A 13092-nucleotide genomic window follows, 5' to 3' on the forward strand; every position below is an offset into this window, starting at 1 on the left:
TTCTGCAACCAGCTGCCTACAATTTGGCAGTTCAAATCCCACCAGGCTCAGGGTTGACTCAGCCTTCCATCCTTCCAAGGTGGTTAAAATGAGAACTGACTCTGCATACCTCTTAGAAAGGGCTATAAAGCACTGTAAAGCAGTATATAAGTCTAAGTGCTATTGTGCTTCTTTGAAACTCTGAATCCAGATGAAATTCTTTCTCTGTGTGAAGTTTAAATGTTCAGTTAAAGCATTGCATATGTACTTTACATTACCTATTACATACAACCAAAAATATTTGCCTGATTTTAATCAGAGCAATATTTATCCAACATCACAAGGAAAACCAAGATTGACAGAAGGAAGGAAGGAAAACATTGAAATTTGCCCTGCTTGCCAGATATAAAAAATAAGCCTACGTTGTGAAATTCCAAACTTGCTGCTACAACAAAGATTGGCATCTGATGCCATAGTAAAATGAGATAGGATACTACATATGTTTTAGTTACTATCCTAACTCTAACCAACCAGGGGATGATGTAGTCATCATTACATTATATCATTTGTTATAATAATAATTATTTTTTATATTGAATATCTGTCATGCTGAAATATTTTAGGGTTAAATTCTGGAATATAATTAGTATCCCTTTGTACTAGGTAAAGTATTTCCTATTGTAATATTGACTTTATTTTATCAAAATTGGATTATCAGTGTAGCAGAATTAAGTTCAACTAGCACAGCAATCAAATACATTGGATTGAGAGGGTAATTTGCACATTGTTTACTCTGGACAGAGGAATAGACTCATAAAGTTCCCATAGGGAAGTAATGGAGATAAATCATAGCTTTACCACAAAATGAGAGCTTAAAAAGAAGAAGAAACCCTGAAAGGGTATAATAAACAGCAATTAAATGCTAAGCAAAGAAGCTTCCCAGGAAAAAATACTGGTGGGTTAAATGCTGGAGTTTTTGTTGTTTTTGAGAAAGATGTAGAAGATAGTTTTACTTAATTAGTGAAGTTATGTCTTCATAGCACTATTTAAGATTATAAATATGTGCTGGTGTTTACATTTTGTTAGCATCTTTATAGTAGATATTCAATTAGGAATATGGCTAGCAAACTATCAGTACATATTCATTGTTTTGTATAGAGCTTCTGGAAGTTTTTTCACCAATAAGCAATATCCATGAAAATGTGTACTGTATAACTTCCTTTGAGTTTGGTTGAGATGATAATTCAATGTATGCACAAATTCTCAAGTATTTAAATTCTCTCTAACATGCACATCTTGTTCTTTCTATAACAATATCTATAATGCTGATATGCAATCATAGTACTACAGAATTAATTTCAGAAAGCACCCTGCCTATACTTCTCATTATAAAAATAAAGCAAATACAAAACAAATTATGACAGTTATCTTGCATCTTTCCTAAAAGACAGAAAGTAAAAACTGTAAACTGTAGAAAAGCTACAGTTCACTTTTTAAACAAATCCTTGAATATTACTTTTCATGAGAATTTTAGTGAAATTTCTTTCTTCTTTGAAAGAAACAAATTTTCTTTCACTGGCAATAGCAATAGAACTTAGACTTATATACTGCTTCACAGTGCTTTATAGCCCTCTCTAAGTGGTTTACAGAGTCAGCATATTGCCACAGCAAGTTGGGTCCTTATTTTACGGACCTCAGAAGGATGGAAGGCTGAGTCAACCTTGAGTCTGGTAAGATTCAAACTGCCAAATTGAAGGAAGCCAGCAGTACTCCATTCTAAATACTGTGCCACCAAGGTTCAAGATTAATATTTTTTTTCTGCACAACACTAATTTAATCCTAAATCACAAAGATGACTACTAATATTACTGGTCCTACTCCTTAAATGTATTATTCCTCAAGAAAATACATATTATTATTTTGTTGGAACACTTACAGAAAAGTTGTTAATTCTTTCCAAATTAAAGTGTCAGTTTCATTCTTGAGGTGAACCATTCTGGACATTAACATCACTAAAATAGTTTTTTTTTTAAAAAAAAATCCTCTTGATTTCTGGTATTTATTCATTGAGCACAACTGTATTGTCCCCAAGCAATGAAAAACATTCCCTTGGGAGCTGCATGTTTTCTACTTTCAGGAAAGAAGTCAAGGCCTATTCCGTTTCAGTTAGTTTTAATAGTGATAATAGTAATCTTAAGAATTTTATAAGATTTTAAATGTATTTCTTTTATACCTTATGAACAGAATGAAAGACAGACATTTTATAAATAAGAAATAAAATAGATTCTTATAGCCTGGGAATCCACAGGGAGATAGGAAGAAAATGATGAAATGTGCATTGCAAGATTGTGATGCAAACTCTGTCTCTTTTACATTAGTGTTGCAATACCACACCTAATACCATATCCAGTGTTGTGACTCGGAGGTTTGAGCCTGCTCTGTTAGAAGACACAGACTTGAGCAATGAGGAAGAGGAGGATTTGGCCTTGAGGTTTGAGCCTGCTTTGCTGGAGGACACAGACTTGAGCCATGAGGAAGAGGAGGATTTGGCTCTGAGGTTTGAGCCTGCTTTGCTGGAGGATTTGGAATTGCCTTCCTCCCCAGGATCTTCCTCCCTGGTTGTGCCTCAGGTGTCGGCAGATAATCAGGAGAGCATAGCGGAACCTCTGGCTGAAGATCAAACTGAGGAATGTTGGTTTGATGCGAGGCAAAGATGCAGGCATAGGCATGAGATGCAACGTAGAAGGAAAGGACAAATCAGGGACTGAGATGAGAGACTGACATGCCCCTCAGGGAATAAAAGTGGGCGTGTTAGCTCTGGATTCTCATTCGGGACAACTTGTTAATTTTGGATAGAAGCTTCGACAAATTCTGTGTGTGGCATTTGCCTGTGATTTATGTTCTTGCTTTATTATCGGACTTGGCAGGCAGCTCGTGGGAGACTGCCAAGGACTTCTCCAACGAAAGAAATTTAACCCTGTCGTTACCGGTCTTGTCTGCTTGTTTATATTCCTTTGGAAACTTGGACTCTCACCTCGTGGGCACAGGTGAGAGATAACATCCAGCTTGATACATATTAACCCTCTAGACAAAGTTATATACTGGCGCTTCTTATGGTTTGACTTATCATTCAATTTGAAGAACATTTTTCCTTTTCTTTGACATTTCCACCTTCTGTAAATCAAAATAAATTATTTTAATCACATTAGTACCTGCTGTTGTCAAATGGTAACAATTCAGCAATTCAGTGTGCTATTACAATTTTTTTGTATACCACTTTGATAAACTGATATGTATATGACTTTCTTGTTCAATATCTCCCTATAAGACCTTTGTCTTGCTTTAGTAATAATATCAGCTTCCTAAAGGTCCATAGCTAAAGTAATATTTGTGTCTGTGTCTGTGTGTGATTTACAACAAGTTTATGAACTCCTCACTACCATTCCATCAACTTTGCGGGTGTCTTTTAAAAACAGATTATCGGATTCTATACCTATATAGATATTTTGGAAATCTTCCAAATTTTGGGACCACTAAAATATGATGCCTAGATTGCCTAGGCCCAAAACTGTCCCTCATGCTGGAACTTGTGTCATAAAATCACATTTCATTATTTTAAAGATACCTTACCTTGACTCCTGTTTTTTTTTAACTCTTGGTTATCAATTTCTTGTGGATGACTGAAATAGCTGCCTCTATTGCCTAGCTGTCTCAAGCAAATCCACATATAATCATGTATAAATCACCAATTGTTGCTTGTAACATAGTAACAGACTATTGAAAATTGCTTAAGAGTGACAAATATGCATATTTTTTTGTGACAACAACAGCTATCTTAAAGACCATGGAGGTAAACTAAATTCTCCTTTTCTTAAGAAAAAAATAGTTTCTATATAAATCCTTTTCCTACACATTTCTATTTATACAGAAGGTAAAAAGGAAATACCAAAGATCAATTTTGCTGGAACTCTTTTAAGAAAAAAAAGAGACTTGTTGATATTTCAAAAAGCGGGATTTATGATAAATACAAGACAGCAATTAGAAAGTGAATGATTTGCATGTGATTGATTTAATTATTACAGAATTTTTAAAAGATTTAAATTTGATAAAGAAAAAGTTTTATTTTCATAGAAACTAAATGTGACTAAATAATAATTTATATTCTGGAGATTGATTTCTAAAGTATATAAAATGTTACAAGATGAATAGAAGATGAATATGTTAAGAGGGAAATGGACAAATTTTTTTGAGTATAATATAATGTTAGATAAATGGGAGAATGGACTAAAATTTACATTAAATTATAGTTTGAAAGAAAACTTTTATAAAATGATGTATTTTACTTGACCCAGATAGACTAGAGAAAATGTATATAGGGATTTCTAATAAGTGCTAGAAATGTAGTCAAAATCCAGGTTCATTTTATCATATGTGGTAATCTTGCAGTATGTGAAAACATACTAGATAAACGTAGCATGCCAATGTAAAAAATATTTAAGATTCAAATATTAAAGAAGCTTTACTTTTAGGTATAATGGACAAGCCATTATAATTAGGAGTGAAATTCCTTCACATAGTGATGGCTGCGAGGATTGTACTTGCCAAACACTGGAAAGAAAAAGAGATGCTGATTGTTGAAGAACGAATTTTGAAATTCACTGAATTAGGAGAGATGGTGAAATTAACTCTTTGATTAGAGATAATGAACTAGAAGCTTTATAAGAAATTGGAAACCATTTGTGGAAGATTAACAGAAGGTTTTGAAGATTAGTGTAATATTTAACTCAATCTGTTGACTGCTTTTTCTTCTTTCTTCTATTGTGCGTGTGTTTGTGTGTGTGAAAAAGTGAAGGAGAATTTACTACTTTTTATTTTCTTTCAGCATCCAGCCAGGATGGATCCCACATGTTAAATGTAAAATTTAATTTATCACTTTTTCTTCTTTTTTTGCACACTATTTTGTTCTTTTTTGTTGTTGTTAGGATGCTACTGTTTTGTTTCACTTTGTTTGTTTGTTTTACTGATTTGATAAAATAATAATGTTGAGTCCTGATTTGATCTATTAAAAAAAGAAAAAAAATTTAAATTCTACAGTGATTCTGAAGGAGCCAATTACTGCATCATAATAAACATGGACATGACTTGCAGGCTGCTTGGTCTTCTGTAACATAAAAAAAATCCGTTAACATTAACATTGTTTATTAATATTAGTCTTCCAATTAATTATATCATATGAATTGGACCCAGATTAAAGTGATACATTGTTCAAAATTGACTCAGTTTTAAAAATTTAATAGTTTAGCATTCATATTTTGAGTTTGAGTTTTTTTTAGGGGCTTACAGTCTGGCCTGTTGATTCTTCCTTGTAATACAAATTGAATCTTTACACTTAGGCTATAAGCCCATTGTTAAAGCAAAAGAAAACACACATACTATAGTTCTTTGCCAATAAAACAGCAGGATGCATTCTGAATTGGTCTGCACTAGATTCTTAACTGGTTTCTCTTCTACTGAACAGATTTCCATGTGTCAATTTGTTCCAAAAATACAAAATTAATTGCCTTTATACATGCAAAAATGTACCTTTTAAGAACTACATAATATTCCTGATGTGTTTTAGGATTATGTCAGACAATCAGATTTCTGTGCAATATAGTGTTACATTGACTGCCTAATCATACATAATCTTTTAAGTACAATATAATCATCTTTCCTTCACTAATTGAAAATAGAGAGTGCTGATTAGACTTTCCATTTAATTATACTTCACTGCTTTGCTTTTTCAGAAATTTAGATTCCAAAACATACAGAGTTGAAGAAATATATACAATGCAGAAGGCCCATCCTGCTGCATTGTAGTCCCCTTCCCTTAGGGATGGGAAGTCCAGAAACTAATGTGTAATCCTCTTAAGCTGAATGTAGTTACAGGCATTCATGACATCAAGCATCTTGATTGCCCTACATTTCCCAATCATGCAAAGTTTTTGAACTGCATCTGTCAAGTAAGATTACAATACAACCACAGACTTTAACCCTCACAGTGAGGATTCTGCATTGCAAGGACAAGGTCAGAGAAGATACACATTCTGTTTCTTCTACATGAATAAGGTGAATGTGTTAAAAATGTACAGGTAGTGGTTGACATTGAAATTAGAAAACTTATTATTAAATGTGCAGTCATTAAGCCAGGCATCATGTGACTGCATCTGATTTTACAAACCTTTTTGCTTATGATTGTTAAGGAAATAACTACAGTATTTAAGGAGTGCATAACATGATCATAACTTGTGATCTTCACTGCTGGCTTTTTCATTGAGTTTGCTGATAGTGGCAATTACATGACTGCAACATAAACTGTAACATGTAAACTGGTTGCCAAGTGCAAGTTACCTGACCACAGAAACACTGTGATAGTTGTAAATGTGAGATCCGATTGCAAGTAACTTTTTTTCAGTGATTTTTTTTTCAGCGTTGTCATAATTTTGGACATTCTGTAAACAAGTGGTCAAAACTTGAGGATTAATAACATATTACATACATTTGTATAACACATAGCAGATTTCCTCGACTTCTATTGTTTACATTCTTAATGTGTCCCTTATTTTATAAAGACACATAAACCATCTTCAAAGATGATGCAGTTTTTATTAGAACAAAATGGGTAGGAAGATGGCCATGCAGACTTCCTGCAATTCTATCCCATTTCAACTTTGTTATTCTAAGGCAATAATATTTAAGGGGAACTATAATTTCATTTATTTGACCATGAAGATAGTTCTTCTTCAAACTACCTGTCTGAATACAATGACATTGAAGATGTGAAAGACTAAAGAAGTACAGAGAAACTATGTATCTGCATCTTTCAAAATCTTTTAACAATTAAGTGCTAAATAGGTAGTTACTGTTTGCCTTGTTTAGCAATCATTATAGTTACAACAGTGTTGAAAACTGCATAACAACTGTAATGCTTAACAATGTAATTGCCAATCCCAATTGTGGTCACTTAGCAAGGATGTCCTGAACTGAATTTACAAAACGATACATTTTGCATTTCTGAATCCATATACATTTCTATAAATGAAGCAGTTTGAATGAAATGCCTCTTCTAATATTTAGCTTGTTAACAGTTCTTGTGAAAACAAACTTGGAATGTACATTAGCATAAGTAATGTAGCTAAAAGAAGAAAAGAGGAGAATGCAGTTTTAAGCTGCATCAACAGAAATCATGAGAAATAATAGCTCTGCTTTACTCCAGTTGGCAAGATCCCATCTTGAACAGTTTATCAAAGAAATTGGAGCAGGTCCAGGGAAGGGCAGCAAGAGCCTGGAAATTAATACATAAGAAAAAAGAATGAAATAAATGGAAATATTAAACTGTAAGATTAAAAAGAATGAAGGTAATATGGTAGCATCTTGAGATATGTACAAGTAAGTCACCTAAAAGAAACTTGAAACCTAATTCTCTAGAACACAGAATAATAGGCCACCTTCCAGATATGATGCGTATCTACTGCAAAATACTGCGTGACATGGGACAAAACTGTTTAGAGGATCTCCTGATTCTTTGGTTTCTGCTTGTTCTGTATGATCTGACAAAGTAAGTATGTTTCAATTAACAAGTGTTGTCTTTTGGTATCCAGAAGTGCATCTTCATAGCAATACTAGCTTCCTGGAATGAGGTCTCATCTGAGATCCATATGGGTCCCATTCAGATAAAAGTCTGGAAAATTTGGCTATTTACCCAGGCCTTGGACTGCATCATCATCATCATCATCCTGTTTGTGATATTTTATATTTTCTTTGTTGTTGAATTGCCCTCTTATGATTATTTTGTAGTTATTTTTGTAATTTGTTTGGTTAATTTTTGTATTCTGGTGTTTTATGTTATTTATTGTTGTGAGCTGCCCAAAGTCAGTTATAATTGACTAGTATTCAAACTTAATAAATAATAAAATTAGATAATAGGCAGATAGGTTCACACCAAACATTAGGAGAAATAAAAAATATTTCCCAATGCACAAGACCAGTTTCATCATGTAACTCAAATGGTGGAGTTAGCTTTCAATCCTTTATTTCTTGTGATTCTTGGCCTGAACAAGGGATTCAATTCAGTGGGCTAAATTTTGCTATAAATTATTTTATAAATATAGGAAACCACTTTAGGGGCAACTTCTATACAATGATTCTTAGCAGTCTACACAATAATAAAGACAAGTATGTCAAAAAAGGCTCAAAGAAATACTTCTGGATTATATTATATTCCATTATTTTTTCATTCTTTCCCTTTTTGAATATCCCAAAAGATTTCAAAATACTTATTTTTTTCAGTGTTCATGCAGTGGATGGTGGGAGGGAGGGAGAGGAGTTTGTAAGATGAGACAAAGTAGTCATGAAACAAGCATTTGACCACATGTAGTTTAATGGTTTGATTTACGGCGGCTTCACTCTGGAATCTGTGTGTGTGGTTTTCTTTTTCTTGCTGACTTTAGTTTGCTGTATCAGTTTGCAATCTTGGCAAACTTTGAGAACATCCCCCACCCCACCCCCCCTAATAAAAGTAAATGTGCTCAGTAGGCAATTTGAATCTTGCTTCTGTCTAGTCATGAGATCATGATAATCAAGAAACAAGGTCCCTAGTAGAAATCTAGGTCACTTGGATGCAATTTATTTTTTCCAGCAAGAGGAATAAAAGAATGGCACAGCATCTTTTATAGCAGGCTGCAGCTGTGGAAACACAGAGTCTTTCATACTTTCAAGAGCTAAGTGCCACTGCAAACCCCCAAACACACTCCCTTTGAGTGATCTTATAATCGCAGCATTATTTAGATTAATTGCCTTGAAACTGCACAGATTTAGCAGAAAACTTGATTAGGAAACCAAAATTATTTGAAGAAACAATTATAACGAGAGAGATCCTACTGTAGTTAAAATACGTTTTGATATCATGTTCCAAGCAAACATTTTAACTGACTAAGGCCTATCTATGGTTTACTGATTTGGTCAAGGGAAAGAGTACATGAATCAGAATAAATTTATTCAAATTTGGCATCCATATTATTGAAGAATTATTTTGTTTCTGTATTTAGGGATATACTTTTTTTTAAGAATCATTATCCATTTATTAATACCTTTTCAATTTATATTGTTTCCTTGCTACATATTTTTAAATACAAGATTCTTCAACACACATTTTAAATATCAAACATGCCTGAGTACTACACACATACATATTTTAACACCACAAATTATATACATTTTAATTTTTACACAAATATAGTATTTATATTCTCATCACTCTACTCATAATAACAAATTTTAAGCAATGTTTAGAAAATTAAGACTAGTAATAAAAATTATTAATAAAAAATAAAAGCTAATATGCCTATATTTAATTTACATTAAACCTTTCGTTTTATCTCTGCAAAACTTATATCTTTGCAAACAGTTCTTAGTACTGAGATTCATGTACAATTTATGTACCTTATTCTATAGAAATTTCCCAAGAGAATGAACATTAGAATATTATAAATTGATTTAAAAAGGGAACTTTATATAACTTGGCCTTGTCATGAATCTTTAAATAATCGTATTTTTCCAAAAAGTTTGAGATATTCTGATAATCTAAATTCTATAAATAATAAGCCAACACATACATTCTGAATAATTAAATAATGCTCATTGGTTTGCAATAATTCTACAAAAGTTTTTTCTTATTCTGATGCATTTTATTCAGATTTTGACTAGAATTTTTCTTAGATGCTTATTTGATTATTCATTCAATATTTAAAACAAATTATTAAAAAACAGTGACTTGGAAATTGGCAATTCTTCTCTCCAGCCCAATTTATACTAAATATTAATATTTTTAATTGTGGGAAAACCAAAAGTGTCAGTTCAATGAATGAAAGGTGCATGGTGATTGTAAATAACTTATCAGACTAATAGGTACAACTTTATCATTTGATGCAAGACTGAAAAATTATTTATAGAAAATATGCACCAAAGGATATCCACCAAACAGTCTACAAATATGATGTGAAAAAGAAATACCATATATACATATTTCTGAGCTATGGTCCTATTTGCTGTAAGACCACTCTGGGAAGTACTGTATTCAGTTTTATATGATACATGAAATATATTTAATTATGTTTTTGAAGTCTTTATACTGTACAAGAAACTAATACAAAAATTGAACATGGATGAACACCAAAAGGCATAAAATAAGGATACATGTTGTTTCCACACCTAATTAATTTATCCAACAAATATATTAAAAGACAGCAGAATTCTATTCAAAACTGGAAGTCTACATGTTAAGAAAACAATCCATGCAGATGACACCATTAGTTGAAAGTTAAAACATGTTATAAAAGATTATTATAAAAATAAAAATGGGTTACTGTTAAATGTTAAAAAACAAAGATGTCAATAAATCTTAAGAAATAATTAAGAATGGTTTCTTTTGTGTCCAGAATATATAAATATAATATTAATTGAAAATGTATGCAGGTTGATAGAAAATAGAACTATTTTTATCACAGCCCAGAATAATTAGAGAAATAACAATAATTCATAGTTGTGAAAGTAGACTCTTAAAAAACGGGGAAAGAAACATACTTTTGAGTAATGCATATGGCGGTAGACAATACCATAGAGTATAAGAAAAAAAACAATCAATCAATTAATCAGTCAAACATGGATCAAGTAAAGACTGACTACTGTGTTGAGATTATGATTAACAAACAGAAATATACAATCTTTCGACAAAAAAATTAGCAGTCAAGTTTGACGAGCTTGAGAGAAGTAGAGAGTTTTCAGAACAGTAGACATAACTTAGTAACTGAACAATCATTCCTGTCAATGTGCTGAAAAGGAATGGAACTTTGCCTAATCAGACTCATATTTATTTATTATTTGATTTTATTTATTTGATTTGTCAATCGCTTACAAGATAATAGGTATAAGTATAAACATGAGTAAGAATACAGGAAATAGGTATGAACAAATAGAGACAATAGGACAGGGACAGTAGGTGTGATTGTGTACTTATGCATGTCCCTTACAGATCTCTTAGGAATGGGGTGAGGTCAATAGTGAATAGTTTGAGGTTAAAGGAGTGGGGGTTAGAGGATTTAACAACAGTCAGGTAGTGCATTCCAGGCATTGACCTCCTTGTTGCTGAAGTCATACTTTCTTCAATCAAGTTTGGAGTAGTTTACATTAAGTTTGTATCTGGTATGTGCTCTTGTTTTGTTGTGGTTGAAGCTGAAGTAGTCATTGACTAGTAGGACATTGTAGCAGATAATTTTGTGTGTTACACTTAAGTCTAAACTAAGCAGTGTAGTTCAAGGTTGTCCAAGCCCAAAATCTCAAGGCTGGTGATATGGGGTATTCTGTTGCAAGCAAAGGAGTGTAGTTCTCTTCTTGTGAAATACTTCTGGACTCACTCAATTGTATTAATGTCTGATATACAGTGCAAATTCCAGACTGGTGAGCTGCATTCAAGTATTGGTCTACCAAAAGTTTTGTATGCTCTAGTTAGCAATTCAATATTTCTGGAGGAGAAGCTTCATAAGATTAGATTTACAACTCTTAATCCCTTTTTGGCAATGTTGTTATAATGAGCTCTGGTGCTTAGGTCATATCTCCTTTGAAGTGAGAGACCACTGCTGCAAATGTCCCTGGGAAATTGAAAAAGTGAAATACTAGGTAAAGTATATGAATGGGCTCAAAGTATTTATTGGACTACCCTGCAAGAGCTACATTTTTTTAACCAAAGGCAAGTTGAGAAAGTATTTGTCCATTCAGTTATCAGATATTAGATCTAGTTTGATGGCACTAATTATATTTGATGTACATATATTTATCTTTCAGAAAATTGATGTTCTGAAACCATTTGAAACAGTTGCTTAAATTTGGGAAATGTCTGAAGAGCTATTATGTTTAATAAATTCACAAAATGTCCTTGCCTTCCTCTCTCCTACTGCTATAATGTAGGAAACATGTACTACACTGGTTTGCCTTTAATTTCTGGATCAGTTGCATGATTTTTACTTGAACCAGTGATTATATGATAGCAACTATCTTCTGTGAATAAAATTTATTATTTAGTAAAAAAGAACATATTAAACTGCTTTAGCTAATGATAGCTACTGACTATTGAAATTGGAGGCAGAGAGTAACACAGAATACATTATATCACTTAGATAACTGTAGATTCAATTATGTCATAGTTGGAATGAAAAGGATCTTGTTTTCTGATGCACTTGCTGTCTTTTGTTGCTGGCTTCTTTTTAGCATTAAATGTCATTTGAAACGCAACAAATTGCCTAGTGTGTATCCAATTACAGCTATCATGGGAAATCATAAAGTCAAAACAGAAGCAACTAAAATCATGAAGCAAAGAAAACTTCAGTTGCACTGAAAAAAAACAACCACCTTGTCAGACTCAGTTATTTAGGGCCTTGGAAACTTGTGCTCCACTAGATTGTTTTTTATAGAAAAGGAGAAAATAAGGAAGAAAAATGAGGATTTTTTCCCTCCAAAACAGGACACCATAAAATTATATTTAAAAGCTTTTACTACACAAAGAATACAGATATACATGCAAGCATATATATTATTTGTAATCCTTTGCACTTGTATTTAAAAAATATAGATCTGAAGGGCAGAAACTAACACAAGATATAAAAAATAATTTGGAGCAGTAACAAGGAACATGCAGTGTTATGATTAAAACATTCTTCCCTGCTATTGTTACCCTTGAGGATTACAGGGTTACTTCCCAGTCCTACCAAGTTTGTATTTAGAAGAGTGAATGTTAAATACCAAGCTGCATAAAATAATAGAGAAAAAAGTATATTTGATATAGCTTATCAATATATGGCTTAATATTGATCTCCTGGATGTAAGAAATAGTACAAAAATTGGATAAAAGAAACAAAAGAACCACAGTATAATAGCATTATGCTAACCTTCAAAGTAGTGTTTGGTTTTGGAAAAAAGTGATGAGGAGACTTCTACATACACAAAATTATTTTCTAATTCTAGTCAGCAATGGATGGCACCCGTGAATCATTTTGTCTTCTTTACCTCAATAATGGGAATGTA

The sequence above is a fragment of the Pseudonaja textilis genome, chromosome 6 (assembly GCF_049901715.1).
Source record: "Pseudonaja textilis isolate UNSWEBS1 chromosome 6, rPseTex1.2, whole genome shotgun sequence".
In the NCBI taxonomy this organism is placed as follows: Eukaryota; Metazoa; Chordata; class Lepidosauria; order Squamata; family Elapidae; genus Pseudonaja; species Pseudonaja textilis.